General features: G+C 36.1%; 1 long non-coding RNA gene across 1 annotated transcript; it reads right to left on the bottom strand.

Annotated features, from left to right (window-relative positions):
* Positions 1–7,672: 7,672 nt before the first annotated feature.
* LOC135197557 (uncharacterized) lies at positions 7,673–13,267 on the bottom strand. The gene is made up of 3 exons (XR_010310599.1): positions 13,207–13,267; positions 7,909–8,166; positions 7,673–7,777 (listed from the first exon to the last, which is right to left on the bottom strand). It is a non-coding gene; the product is annotated as an uncharacterized LOC135197557 (long non-coding RNA).
* Between the last annotated feature and the right edge of the window lie 379 nt (positions 13,268–13,646).

Here is a 13,646-nt window from a genome sequence, read left to right as displayed (position 1 = left end):
GGGAAGGATATGGAAAATACAACTTCTACAGTAAAAATATAAAATGGTCAGAAATAAATGAAGAATTAAACAAAGATTGGGATACCATTTTCGTAAGCGATGACATAAAGGTAAATACGGAGATATTATATAAAATATTAGAGAAAATAGTGGATAAATATATACCGAAGAAGAAAAGTAAACATCAGTCATGCATACCAAGAGACAGAAGGATCTTGTTCCAGAAAAACAAAAATCAGAAAGTGGAAAAAAGGTCTAGCAAAAAAAAAAAAAAAAAAAAAAATGCATGGAAAGTTATAGAACTAAAAAGTAAGATAGAAAATTTGTCAGAACAAAAAAGATTATACAATCAAAAGAAAATGAAAAAAAACGGGACTTGGAAGAAAAAACCCTATTAAATATCAAGCAAAATCCCAAACTATTATACTCATATGCGAAGAAGATGAATAAAAGAAGAATAGAAATAGGCCCTCTAAGAATTGAAGGGAGATTAACGAATGAAAAAAAGGAAATTTGCAACATACTGGCAGAACGATATAAGAGAGAATTCACCCCTAGAATAGATAATGAAGATAATGATATAGAAGTAAGGGATGAAAATAGGTGAATATTTAGCTGACATAGATATTAATGAAGCTGATATTGTGCAGGCTATTAATGAAATTAAAAATGGAGCTGCTGCAGGGCCTGATGGAATTCCTGCTATTTTTTTTGTTAAAGAAAGTAGTTCATTCTATCGCAAAGCCACTTGCAAATATTATTAAGACAAAGTGTAGATACAGGCAAGATTTATGATGAGCACAAATTAGCATATATTACCCCTACTTTCAAAAGTGGATCAAGACTAGAGGCAAGTAATTATAGGCCTGTGAGTCTAACATCACATATGAAAGTGTATGAAAGGGTAATGAAGAAAAATATTATGAAACATTTAATAAAAAATAATTTGTTTAATATAGGACAACATGGTTTCGTACCGGAAAAAGTACACAAACCCAACTGTTAGTCCACCGTGAGAACATATTCAAAAATATGAAAAGCGGAAATGAAACAGATGTGGCTTATTTAGACTTTGCAAAAGCTTTTGATAAAGTAGACCATAATATATTAGCGAAGAAAATTAGAAAACACAACATCGTGGATAAAGTAGGAAGATGGTTAAAAGAATTTTTACACAACAGAAAACAGATAGTTATTGCAAACGACGAGAAATCGGATGAAGCCAAGGTAATATCCGTGTGCCGCAAGGTACGGTGTTAGCTGCTTTACTGTTTGTTATTATGATTGAAGACATAGACAATAATGTTAAGGATTCGGTAGTGAGTAGTTTCGCAGATGACACAAGAATAAGTAGAGAAATTACTTGTGATGAAGATAGGAAACGCTCTACAAAGAGACCTTAACAAAGTATATGATTGGGCAGAGGTAAATAGGATGGTATTTAACTCTGATAAATTTGAATCAATAAATTATGGAGACAGAGAAAGAAAGCTATATGCATATAAGGGACCTAATAATGAGAAACAATCACTAAATAAGGAAGCAGGTTAACAGGACCTTGGTGTGATGATGAAAGGAACATGTTATGCAATGATCAAATAGCAACTCTGTTGGCAAAATGTAAAGCAAAAATGGGAATGTTGTTACGGCACTTCAAAACAAGAAAGCTGAACACATGATTATGCTTTATAAAACATATGTTCGTAGTCCCACTGAATATTGCAATATGATATGGTACCCACACTATCAAAAGGATATTGCACGAATAGAGAGTGTACAAAGGTCCTTTACAGCTAGAATAGAAGAAGTTAAGGACCTTGAGCACTGGGAAAGACTACAATTCTTAAAATTATATAGTCTAGAAAGGAGAAAGAGACGCTACATGATAATTCAGGCATGGAAACAGATAGAAGGAATAGCAGAAAATATCATGGAACTAAAAATATCAGAAAGAGCAAGCAGAGGTAGATTAATAGTGCCCAAAACTATACCAGGAAAAATAAGGAAAGCACACGGACATTAATCCACTACGCACCAGCATCGATAATGCAGGCGTCTATTCAATGCGTTGCCAGCTCATCTGAGGAATATATCAGGAGTGAGCGTAGATGTGTTTTAAGAATAAGCTCGACAAATATCTAAACTGCATCCCAGACCATCCAAAGATTGGAAGATGCAAAAAAATAAATACCGGAAGATGTACTAGCAACTCTCTGGTAGACATTAGAGGTGCCTCACACTGAGGGACCTGGGGCAACCCGAACAAGATGTAAGGTCTGTAAGGTAAGGACCTATGGTATTAGGACCTAGACGAGAAGCGAGAGAGAGAGAGAGAGAGAGAGAGAGAGAGAGAGAGAGAGAGAGAGAGAGAGAAGAATTTGTTTAATCTATATCAGTCAGACATATGTATCAGGGCCTAGACGAGAAGAGAGAGAGAGAGAGAGAGAAGAGAGAGAGAGAGAGAGAGAGAGAGAGAGAGAGAATTTAATCTATATCAGTCAGACCTATGGTATCAGGGCCTAGACGAGAAGAGAGAGAGAGAGAGAGAGAGAGAGAGAGAGAGAGAGAGAGAGAGAGAAATTTAATCTATATCAGTCAGATCTATGGTATCAGGGGTGGCCTACACACGAGACGAGAGAGAGAGAGAGAGAGAGAGAACTGGAGAATGCCTATATCATCTAGTAAATATCCCATGAAGCAGTTGACGGCTGAAGGGGATAATAAATCGTGTGGAAATGAAATCACACCATCGGCCTCGGTTTAAATGGAGGGGCTGGTTGGGCAGTGCCCTTTAGTGCCCTTCTCTCGCTCTAACTTCATTCCCAGGTCACTGGCGCCTACCAACCGCGCATTTACAACCCCATAAACACAAACCCAAACACAATTATTTGGGTCAGCTCTCCAAAGGCGTCAACTTAAATGGCTAGCACTTAAAATATATCTTAAGCGTCAGCTGAAATGGCTAGCATTTAAAATATATTCTTGCATTCGCTGACCCCTCTAAATATTTATTCTTAATTTTCGTTGACACTGTGTAGAAAATCAAGGACAGTTTGAGGTGCACGCAATTACTTACTCACTGGAATGTAGGCAAAAGTTATCAGTTTCAATATTAAATTCTTCACGAGAGAGAGAGAGAGAGAGAGAGAGAGAGAGAGAGAGAGAGAGAGAGAGAGAGAGATATTTAGCTAACATCCTTAGGGCAGAAGTTTTTTTTAATTCACATGTTATAGGCAGAAGTCCTTTTATTCAATTAACAAAACTGTATGAGAGAGAGAGAGAGAGAGAGAGAGACCTTACAGACCTTACATCTTGTTCGGGTTGCCCCAGGTCCCTCAGTGTGAGGCACCTCTAATGTCTACCAGAGAGTTGCTAGTGCATCTTCCGGTATATTTTGCATCTTCCAATCTTGCATGGTCTGGGATGCAGCTCAGATATTTGTCGAGCTTATTCTTAAATACATCAACGCTCACTCCTGATATATTCCTCAGATGAGCTGGCAACGCATTGAATAGACGCTGCATTGTCGATGCTGGTGCGTAGTGGATTAATATCGTGTGTGCATTCCTTATATTTCCTGGTATAGTTTTGGGCCCTATTAATCTACCTCTGGTTGCTCTTTCTGATATTCTTAGCTCCATGATGTTTTCGTCTAATCCTTCTATCTGTTTCCATGCCTGAATTATCATGTAGCGTTCTCTTCTCCTTTAAAGACTATATAATTTAAAAAATTGTAGTCTTTCCCAGTAGTCAAGATCCTTAACTTCTACTATTTTAGCTGTAAAGGACCTTTGTACACTCTCTATTTGTGCAATATCCTTTTGATAATGTGGGTACCATATCATATTGCAATATTCAAGTGGACTACGAACATATGTTTTATAAAGCATAATCATGTGTTCAGCTTTTATTGTTTTGAAGTGCCGTAACAACATTCCCATTTTTGCTTCACATTTTGCCAATAGAATTGCTATTTGATCATTGCATAACATGTTCCTATTCAACATCACACCAAGGTCTTTAACTGCTTCCTTATTTGTGATTGTCTCATTATTAGGTCCCCTGTATGCATATAGCTTTCCTTCTCTGTCTCCATAATTTATTGATTTAAATTTATCAGAGTTAAATACCATCTTATTTACCTCTGCTCAATCATATACTTTGTTAAGGTCTCTGTAGCGCGTTCCTATCTTCATCACAAGTAATTTCTCTACTTATTTTTGTGTCATCGGCGAAACTACTCACTACCAAGTCCTTAACATTACTGTCTATGTCTGCAATCATAATAACAAACAGTAAAGCAGCTAACACCGTACCTTGTGGCACACCGGATATTACCTTAGCTTCATCCGATTTCTCATCGTTTGCAATAACTATCTGTTTTCTGTTGTGCAAAAATTCTTTTAACCATCTTCCTATTTAATCCACTATATTATGTTTTCTAATTTCCTTCGCTAATATATTATGATCTACCTTGTCAAAAGCTTTTGCAAAGTCTGGATAAACCACATGTTTCATTTCCACTTTTCATATTTTTGTATGCGTTCTCACGGTGGACTAACAGTTGGGTTTGTGTACTTTTTCTGGGTACAAAACCATGTTGTCCTATATTAAACAAATTATTTTTCATTAAATGTTTCATAATATTTTTCTTCATTACCCTTTCATACATTTTCATGATATGTGATGTTAGACTCACAGGCCTATAATTACTTGCCTCTAGTCTTGATCCACTTTTGAAAGTAGGGGTAACATATCTAATTTGTGCTCATCATAAATCTTGCCTGTATCTACACTTTGTCTTAATAATATTGCAAGTGGCTTTGCGATAGAATGAACTACTTTCTTTAACAAAATAGCAGGGACACCATCAGGCCCAGCTGCAGCTCCATTTTTAATTTCATTAATAGCCTGCACAATATCAGCTTCATTAATATCTATGCTGCTATTCAATATTTTCAAATTTCATCCCTTACTTCTGTATCATTATCTTCATTATCAATTCTAGGGGTGAATTCCCTCTTATATCTTTCTGCCAATAGAGAGAGAGAGAGAGAGAGTGCTCACATTCTTATATAAGGTTACAAAATTTTTCCTTTTCAAGCTACAAAAGTATCTTTTGTACGACGATGGTTCCGTCGAAAAATCGAACTGCATTCAAGCGTATTTTTTCTAAGCTACGCAAAATTCAATTTGTTTTTTATAAACCAATTTTCAGCAATCCGACTTTGATTGAATACTTTCGTCAGAGAGAAAAGAAGAATTGGAAAATCATGAAGACTCCAGCACTCTTCTTAATAATATTGAAAAATAGCCAATACAAAATGTATAGACAGAAACATGATCACTTGATTGCCAAGCAAACTTCCGGCATTTTTTTTATTTTGACGTAATCAATATCTAACCTTTTCACAAACAATTAATTACGATGCATACTTTTCTTTAACCCTTCGATGAGGAATAACAAACAGTTAAGACAAATCCACTATCTATAATTAAATATAAAACGAACCTCATCTGTAGTCATCAGATATTGAAAAATTAATAATTACAGATATTAAGCCGCATATGTCACTTCATATCGAAATTATTACATCTTGAGAATAATTTGCACAAAAGGGGAACTGTAATGCATAAATGCATCTCACCAAAACAGGATTCGAACGTGAGGGTCTGGTTTAGTGTGTGTGTGTAATTATAAAAACAATATAGTGATACATACATGATATTCAAAATGTAAATGCAATGAAGAAGATTGATGAGCAGAAGGATCTCAAAAAAAAAAAAAGGCGTAATCTGACCTCCAGCTTACTCAGAGCGCCTGCTAAAATCTACGGTTAAATAGAGCATTGTTTCACCAGCGAAAATTAAAATAAATAAGCTATATTTCATTAGGAATTATTGTTCTGTATTGTTTAACATGCATATAATTCAATTTTCACATTTTCATTCTAATACATAAATCATACATATCCTATCCTAAAATTCCTGTACATTTAACTGAACGCGATACACCTTTTTCAACTCTTCCATAGGGCTTTCCTACCCCCAACAAGAACAAGAACAACAACTACAACAACATAAAAGTAGTTTGTAGGGCTTACTGCGAAAAAAGTTTCAAAGGAAAGACGCTGTTTGATAAAGATGGAGTACAATGAGGATCTATATTTGTGAACTATAGAGAAATGGCAGAGTTCAATGAGTGAAAAGGGTTGAAGAAGTTAACATTGAGGATGTACAGAAAAATGGAAGGCCACCAGCTCATGGGATTACTAGTAAGTTGCTGCAGTGCAAGCGTGATAAAACTGGCTGACCAAGGTGTGCAAGGTATCTCTGGATGAGGGAAAGGTTCAACAGGCATAGGCAAGGCGAATAGTTGTTCCTCTGTATAAGGGTAACGGTTATGAAATGCTTACATAGCAATTATGGTATCAGAAAAATTCAAGGTGAGATGCGCGGTGATGTGTACGAGTGGTAAAAAGGTTGGTATATGTGAAATGATGAAACTACTTGTTTTTGAGCTGGTTTGGTTATGTGTGGCTTCAACATCTTAGAAATAAAATGCAACGGGTAACAGAGATGCGAATGGCTTAGTGTGCAAGGAGAGGTACAGGGAGGAATTCCTGGGTGGCTGGTGAGTCCTCCGTGTATATATATAGTACTGAAGAATGCATATGGGAGTCATCATTGTCTTTTCTTCACTTGGAACGTTCCTCACCATACTAAGGAAGTGTTGAATATCATATCTATTGAAACCACCACTAGTGGAACCTAACCTCACGAATTTTAACTAAGGAAGTTAGGTGTCCTGTTGAGGGAAAAAAAATACTTCAAAAAAGACGTTTAACAAAATCTAACTAACAATGATATCTTTTATAATAAAATGACAAAGTAGTATATGTTTTGGAGTAGTCAAAGTAACTAATATAATGCAATGCAACCCCTATAACGTGTTTAAATTGAAATATACATAAAGAAAATCTTAGAAAAGCTGTCGAGTCAAAATGTTTCTATAAAGAAGCCCACGTCCTTCTTCCAGATGTAAAGCGATGCTAAGAAATCTTCAGTTAATGAAAAATATTATTAGGATAATTCAGGAACCCCGAATCCATTTCCTATAAGAAATAGGGTCTCAGGAACCCCTAATTCATTTTCTATAAAAATAAGGGTCTCATAAACCTCTAATCCATTTTCTATTAGAAAAAGTGTCTCATGAACCCCTAATCCGTCTCAGAAACCCCGAATCCATTTTCTAATCCAATTTCTATTAGAATAAGGGTCTCAGACCCTCCCCCCAATCCATTTTCTATTTGAAAAAGGGTCTCAAGAACCCTTCATCCATTTTCTACTAGAAAAAAGGATCTGGGATCCTGTTGGTCTTGGTGTGAAAGGAGATATGAAACGGAAATTCAAGTAGTAAACCTTTATTTACAAACGAGATATCAACAGGAACTATATAAATAAGCATATACATAGAACAAAAAGTGGTCACGAGAGAATAATGCTGATTCCCTCTGCCAAGAGAGGCTGGAATGGAGCTCAGGCTTAAAAGCTGTAGCCCTGACTAGGAGCTGGAGGTGGAGCACTGTACTGGGGACGGGCTCCTCCCGCAGCTTCAGCAGCGGCCTGCTGAGCAGCTGAAATTCGAATTCTGGGCGCGATGGCGTGGGCTGGGCGAGGGGGTTGGGGTAGTGGGCAGGAGGTCAGACTCGACGCGGTACCACTGCCATCAGCTACGAAGTTGAAGACTCCCGGGGTGCCGTCGGGGAAGGTGAAGCTGGAAATATAAAAGGAAAAATAAATATCTAAGCATTGTCTTCATCAGAAGTCATTTCTTATATATATACTCAGGGCAATATATTCAGTATAATATCTAGCTGGAATCACTGAATAAATACTTGTCCTTACCTCCAGCCTCCCTGGGCAGCCACTGCTCCTTCGGGCCCCTGAGGGGCGCCTTGCTCATGACGGCTGATGCCACCATCCCCAGTTTCGAAGTTGAAGTTGTAGGACCTAGCAGCATCAGGTCCCTCGCGAACGTCGACGAGAATAGGAACCACGGGACCCGAGGGACCACCGGGATGCGCTGTAGGATGGAGGGGGAGGGGCCCCATACCCCTGAGGGACAGCATTGACTGCTCCCAATAACAAACACACAAGCAGTTTCTTGGAGGAAATAGAAATAGAAACTTATTTAATGATCTACGAGGATATAAAACATCACCACAAAAAATGTTTTCAGATTTCATTTATGTTTTAGATTCTTTTGCTGAATATAATGAATAGTATGTTTTCTTGAATAATCTAACTGTAGCATATTTTTTTGGATGACCTCTTTAAAGTTACTTTCTCTCTCTCTCTCTCTCTCTCTCTCTCTCTCTCTACTCCTCGTAGTAGCCATCTTGCTTGGTGAGACGTACCCGCGTGAAGTCAGATTAATCAACAGATATCACAAGTTTAACATACGACTAGAATTTCGAGAAATATCTAGAAGTGTTCGTGAACTATCAGTGATAAGATTAGTGTGAAAATAGTAGGATAAGCGTCTTCTAAGTTAGTTTATCAAGTGTAATACTATAAATCAGAACAAGATGGCAGTAAGTTCCAACTGCGGGAAGAGGTGGCGTAATTTGGCGTGTTTAGCAGATTCGCAATACGATGAGGTAGCAGGAAGGGAACTGGCATTTCTCATCTATGAAATCAGCAACAGTCCTAACCAAAAGATACAAAAGCATTCATAGATATATTAGAAGGATATAATCCTTCAAACTGGAACAAATCTAATGAAAACATCTTGAAAAAATTGAAGAAGTTCCAAATAAAATCCAAGTGGTCAAGAGACTCATAAAGAAAATATACATAAACCAACATATTCCGACAAAGAAAATGAATAAGGTGAATCTTGTGAATATCCTAATTGATGCATTAGGAAAAAGAATGCCAAAAAGCATGCAAACTGTGTAAGGTTTGGTATAGCATAGTCAATCCACAAAACCTAATCAGAAAATGTGCTGCATGCAACATTCCGCCCCACCCATCCACAGTGTGCTGAGGTAATACAAGATTTGAGAAAAGATACAAGAATTTTTTGTTCAACATGTCTATCATGGATAGACAATGTTATTAAATCAAGATTGAATGTACAAATAGTTGAGGATGAAGAAGAAGAGGAAGAGGAAGAAGAAGAAGAAAAAGAAGAAGAGGAAAACGGAAGAGAAGTAAACAAAAATGAAATGACAGAAAAAAAATAAGGAAAACAAAGAACAAGATAAAAGTATGGATGCAGAGATACTCATTGATACTACATATGAGGCAATAAAGCAGCATACCTACGAAGAAATAAATTACGATATGACAACAGAAAAAGCAAATCCCGAAGAGGCTCTACCCCAGATCTACACAATGACGGAAAGAGGAAAAAATAGACAAGAAAGACAAAATCTGCCAACTTTTGAAAAGAGGGAATTGCAGATTTGGAGAAAGATGTTTACTACAAACGTCCTAAGATATGTCAAAACTATGAAATATATGGTAAATGTGCATACTTAGATGGATATGGGGATGATTGCAGAGATCTGCATCCAAAAATATGTAAAAACCTAAAAGAAGAAAAGGATGTAAGTCGACAAAAAATGCAAATATATGCACCCTTATAGCCATGAATCATAATCAAATAAATAACCAACCAAGTAATAAAATCCAAAATAAGAAAGAAACAAATAAAGAGAGAAATCAAGAATATCAGGTAAAAGAGAAAAGCAAACCACCAACTGAGATATGCAGAGGTGTCAGCAAAAAATTTCAAAAGCATCAGCTCCGAAATTCTACTCAAAGAGATAATACTGTATTATTATGCAAGAGGATATTGCAGAAACGGAGAAAATTGCAGATTCAGACACAAAATGAATAATTATGATGAAGGAAGAGCAAATATTAGGAAAAGTTGGATTTTTTAATGTCAGAATTTCTGGAAATGAAAAAAAGAACAACATACCAGAACAGGAAAGACATGGGAAAATCCTTATTACTACCAGTATTAAATGAAGGAGGAAAACACGCAAACCATCATAGTGATGAATGCGCAGGGTTTAGTTACGAGTAACTCAAAAAGAAAAATAGAGTACTTAGAAGAACTAACCCAAAATGAAAAGAAAATAGATATAATGAATATAAGTGAAACCTGGTATCCCAAGAGACTGGGAATGATGATCAAATAAAAGGGTTCCAAACTTATAGATCAGATAGAAAAAATAGGAATCAAGGGGCCGGGGAACCGCAATATATGGGAAAGACAAAAAACAAGGAAAAATATATGAGAAATATAGTAACTCAGAAGTGAACTAATAGCGGTAGAATTTGAATCTGAAAAATTGATGAACATAGTAATATATAGACCTCCTAATACTAAAGAGTTTGACTTAATAATTGAAAAATTGGATGATATATGTAGAAATCACAAGGACTGGACTATTCTCTATCTGGTGACTTCAACTTTCCTTTTCGTAGAATGGAAAGAACGAATAGGAGATTGTGGTTGTACTTATACATATAAAAAAGAGAGTAATAGTAGTGCAGAAGATACGAGGCAATTTGAAAAGCTATTAGATATGCTACTAGAATACAACATTCAACAAATAAAATCACCTGCCAACAAGAAAGGAAAATACTTTAGACCTAGTATTTGTGAACGAGATGAATTATGTTAAAGAAATAATAGTTTATAATGCGAGTATTTCAGACCATAATGTCATAGAATTAACAGTTCATTCCAAAGCAAGTGAAAATAGAGATAAGCAAGAAATGAAAAAGTGGGAAAGGATATGGAAAATACAACTTCTACAGTAAAAATATAAAAATGGTCAGAAATTAATGAAGAATTAAACAAAGATTGGGATAACATTTTCGTAAGTGATGACATAACGGTAAATACGGAGATATTATATATATTGGAGAAAATAGTGGAAAAATATATACCGAAGAAGAAAAGTAAACATCATTCATGCATACCAAGGAGACAGAAGGATCTTGTTCCAGAAAATCAGAAAGTGGAAAAAAAAGGTCTTGCAAAAGAAAAAAATGCATGGAAAGTTATAGAACTAAAAAGTAAGATAGAAAATGCAGAACAAAAGATTATACAATCAAAAGAAAATGAAAAAACGGGACTTGGAAGAAAAAACCCTATTAAATATCAAGCAAAACCCCAAACTATTATACTCATATGCGAAGAAGATGAATAAAAAAAAAGAAGAATAGAAATATGGCCCTCTGAGAATTGAAGGGAGATTAACAAATGAAAAAAAGGAAATTTGCAACATACTGGCAGAACGATATAAGAGAGAATTCACCCCTAGAATAGATAATGAAGATAATGATATAGAAGTAAGGGCAAGAAAATAGTGAATATTTAGCTGACATAGAAATTAATGAAGCTGATATTGTGCAGGCAATTAATGAAATTAAAAATGGAGCTGCTGCAGGGCCGGATGGAGTCCCTGCTATTTGTTAAAGAAAGTAGTTCATTCTATCGCAAAGCCACTTGCAATATTATTAAGACAAAGTGTAGATACAGGCAAGATTTATGATGAGCACAAATTAGCAATATATCACCCCTACTTTCAAAAGTGGATCAAGGACTAGAGGCAAGTAATTATAGGCCTGTGAGTCTAACATCCCACATAGGTTATGAAAGTGTAGAAAGGGTAATGAAGAAAAATATTATGAAACAAATTTAATAAAAAATAATTTGTTTAATATAGGACAACACCGGTTTCGTACCCGGAAAAAGTACACAAACGCCCAACTGTTAGTCCACCGTGAGAACATATTCAAAAATATGAAAAGCGGAAATGAAACAGATGTGGTTTATTTAGACTTTGCAAAAGCTTTTGACAAAGTAGACCATAATATATTAGCAAAGAAAATTAGAAAACACAATATCGTACATAAAGTAGGAAGATGGTTAAAAGAATTTTTACACAACACAGAAAACAGATAGTTTATTGCAAACGATGAGAAATCGGATGAAACCAAGTAATATCCGGTGTGCCACAAGGTACGGTGCTAGCTGCAATATTGTTTGTTATTATGATTGAAGACATAGACAGTAATGTTAAGGATTCGGTAGTGAGTAGTTTCGCTGATGACACAGGAATAAGTAGAGAAATTACTTGTGATGAAGATAGGAACGCTCTACAAAGAGACCGCTTAACAAAGTATATGATTGGGCAGAGGTAAAATAGGATGGTATTTAACTCTGATAAATTTGAATCAATAAATTATGGAGACAGAGAAGGAAAGCTATATGCATATAGGGGACCTAATAATGAGACAATCACAAATAAGGAAGCAGTTAAAGACCTTGGTGTGATGATGAATAGGAACATGTTATGCAATGATCAAATAGCAATTCTGTTGGCAAAATGTAAAGCAAAAATGGGAATGTTGTTACGGCACTTCAAAACAAGAAAAGCTGAACACATGATTATGCTTTATAAAACATATGTTCGTAGTCCACTTGAATATTGCAATATGATATGGTACCCACACTATCAAAAGGATATTGCACAAATAGAGAGTGTACAAAGGTCCTTTAACAGCTAGAATAGAAGAAGTTAAGGACCTAGACTACTGGAAAGACTACAATCCTTAAAATTATATAGTCTAGAAAGGAGAAGAGAACGCTACATGATAATTCAGGCATGGAAACAGATAGAAGGAATAACAGAAAATATCATGGAACTAAAAATATCAGAAAGAGCAAGCAGAGGTAGATTAATAGTGCCCAAAACTATACCAGGAAAATAAGGAAAGCACACAGGACATTAATCCACTACGCACCAGCATCGATAATGCAGCGTCTATTCAATGCGTTGCCAGCTCATCTGAGGAATATATCAGGAGTGAGCGTAGATGTTAAGAATAAGCTCGACAAATATCTAAACTGCATCCCAGACCATCCAAGATTGGAAGATGCAAAATATACCGGAAGATGTACTAGCAACTCTCTGGTAGACATTAGAGGCGCCTCACACTGAGGGACCTGGGGCACCCCGAACGAAATGTAAGGTCTGTAAGGTAAGGTCTCTCTCTCTCTCTCTCTCTCTCTCTCTCTCTCTCTATATATATATATATATATATATATATATATATATATATATATATATCTATAATATATATATATATATATTAAACTGTTGACTTCCTTACCGAAATCATGTTTACGATGTCGATCGGTCGAGTAGAATGCTTACTCCAGTTCAAAGTGGTGTTTATATAGGAGGCCTGTGTCCCGCCTCTCACTTACGACTCATTCCCCTCTTACTGACTGGGAGGGATGGGCACCCACAGCCCCTCCCGGTTACGACCCCCCGACCCCACAAACCCAAACTGGCCCCTCCCCCTCCCTTGAGTGGACATGAACCAGTAACCTCCTTCTCCTCTTTCTTGAAGTGACCGCAAGAACACACTGCATGCATTTAAGATTTCCTATAATATCTGTTTTTTTTTATTATTTTGACAGACAAGATCATACAAATAAAAACATTGGGATCATATGGAATATGGATTTAACACTTAATTCTGAAGGGTCCATATCTTTTTAAATACCTCATTAAAGATAAGTAATGGAAAATTTAAGTATTACCTTA

Source organism: Macrobrachium nipponense, chromosome 21, assembly GCF_015104395.2.
Source record: "Macrobrachium nipponense isolate FS-2020 chromosome 21, ASM1510439v2, whole genome shotgun sequence".
Taxonomy (NCBI): Eukaryota; Metazoa; Arthropoda; class Malacostraca; order Decapoda; family Palaemonidae; genus Macrobrachium; species Macrobrachium nipponense.
Note: the sequence above shows the minus strand (reverse complement) of the source record. Positions and strands in the feature narration are given on the sequence as shown.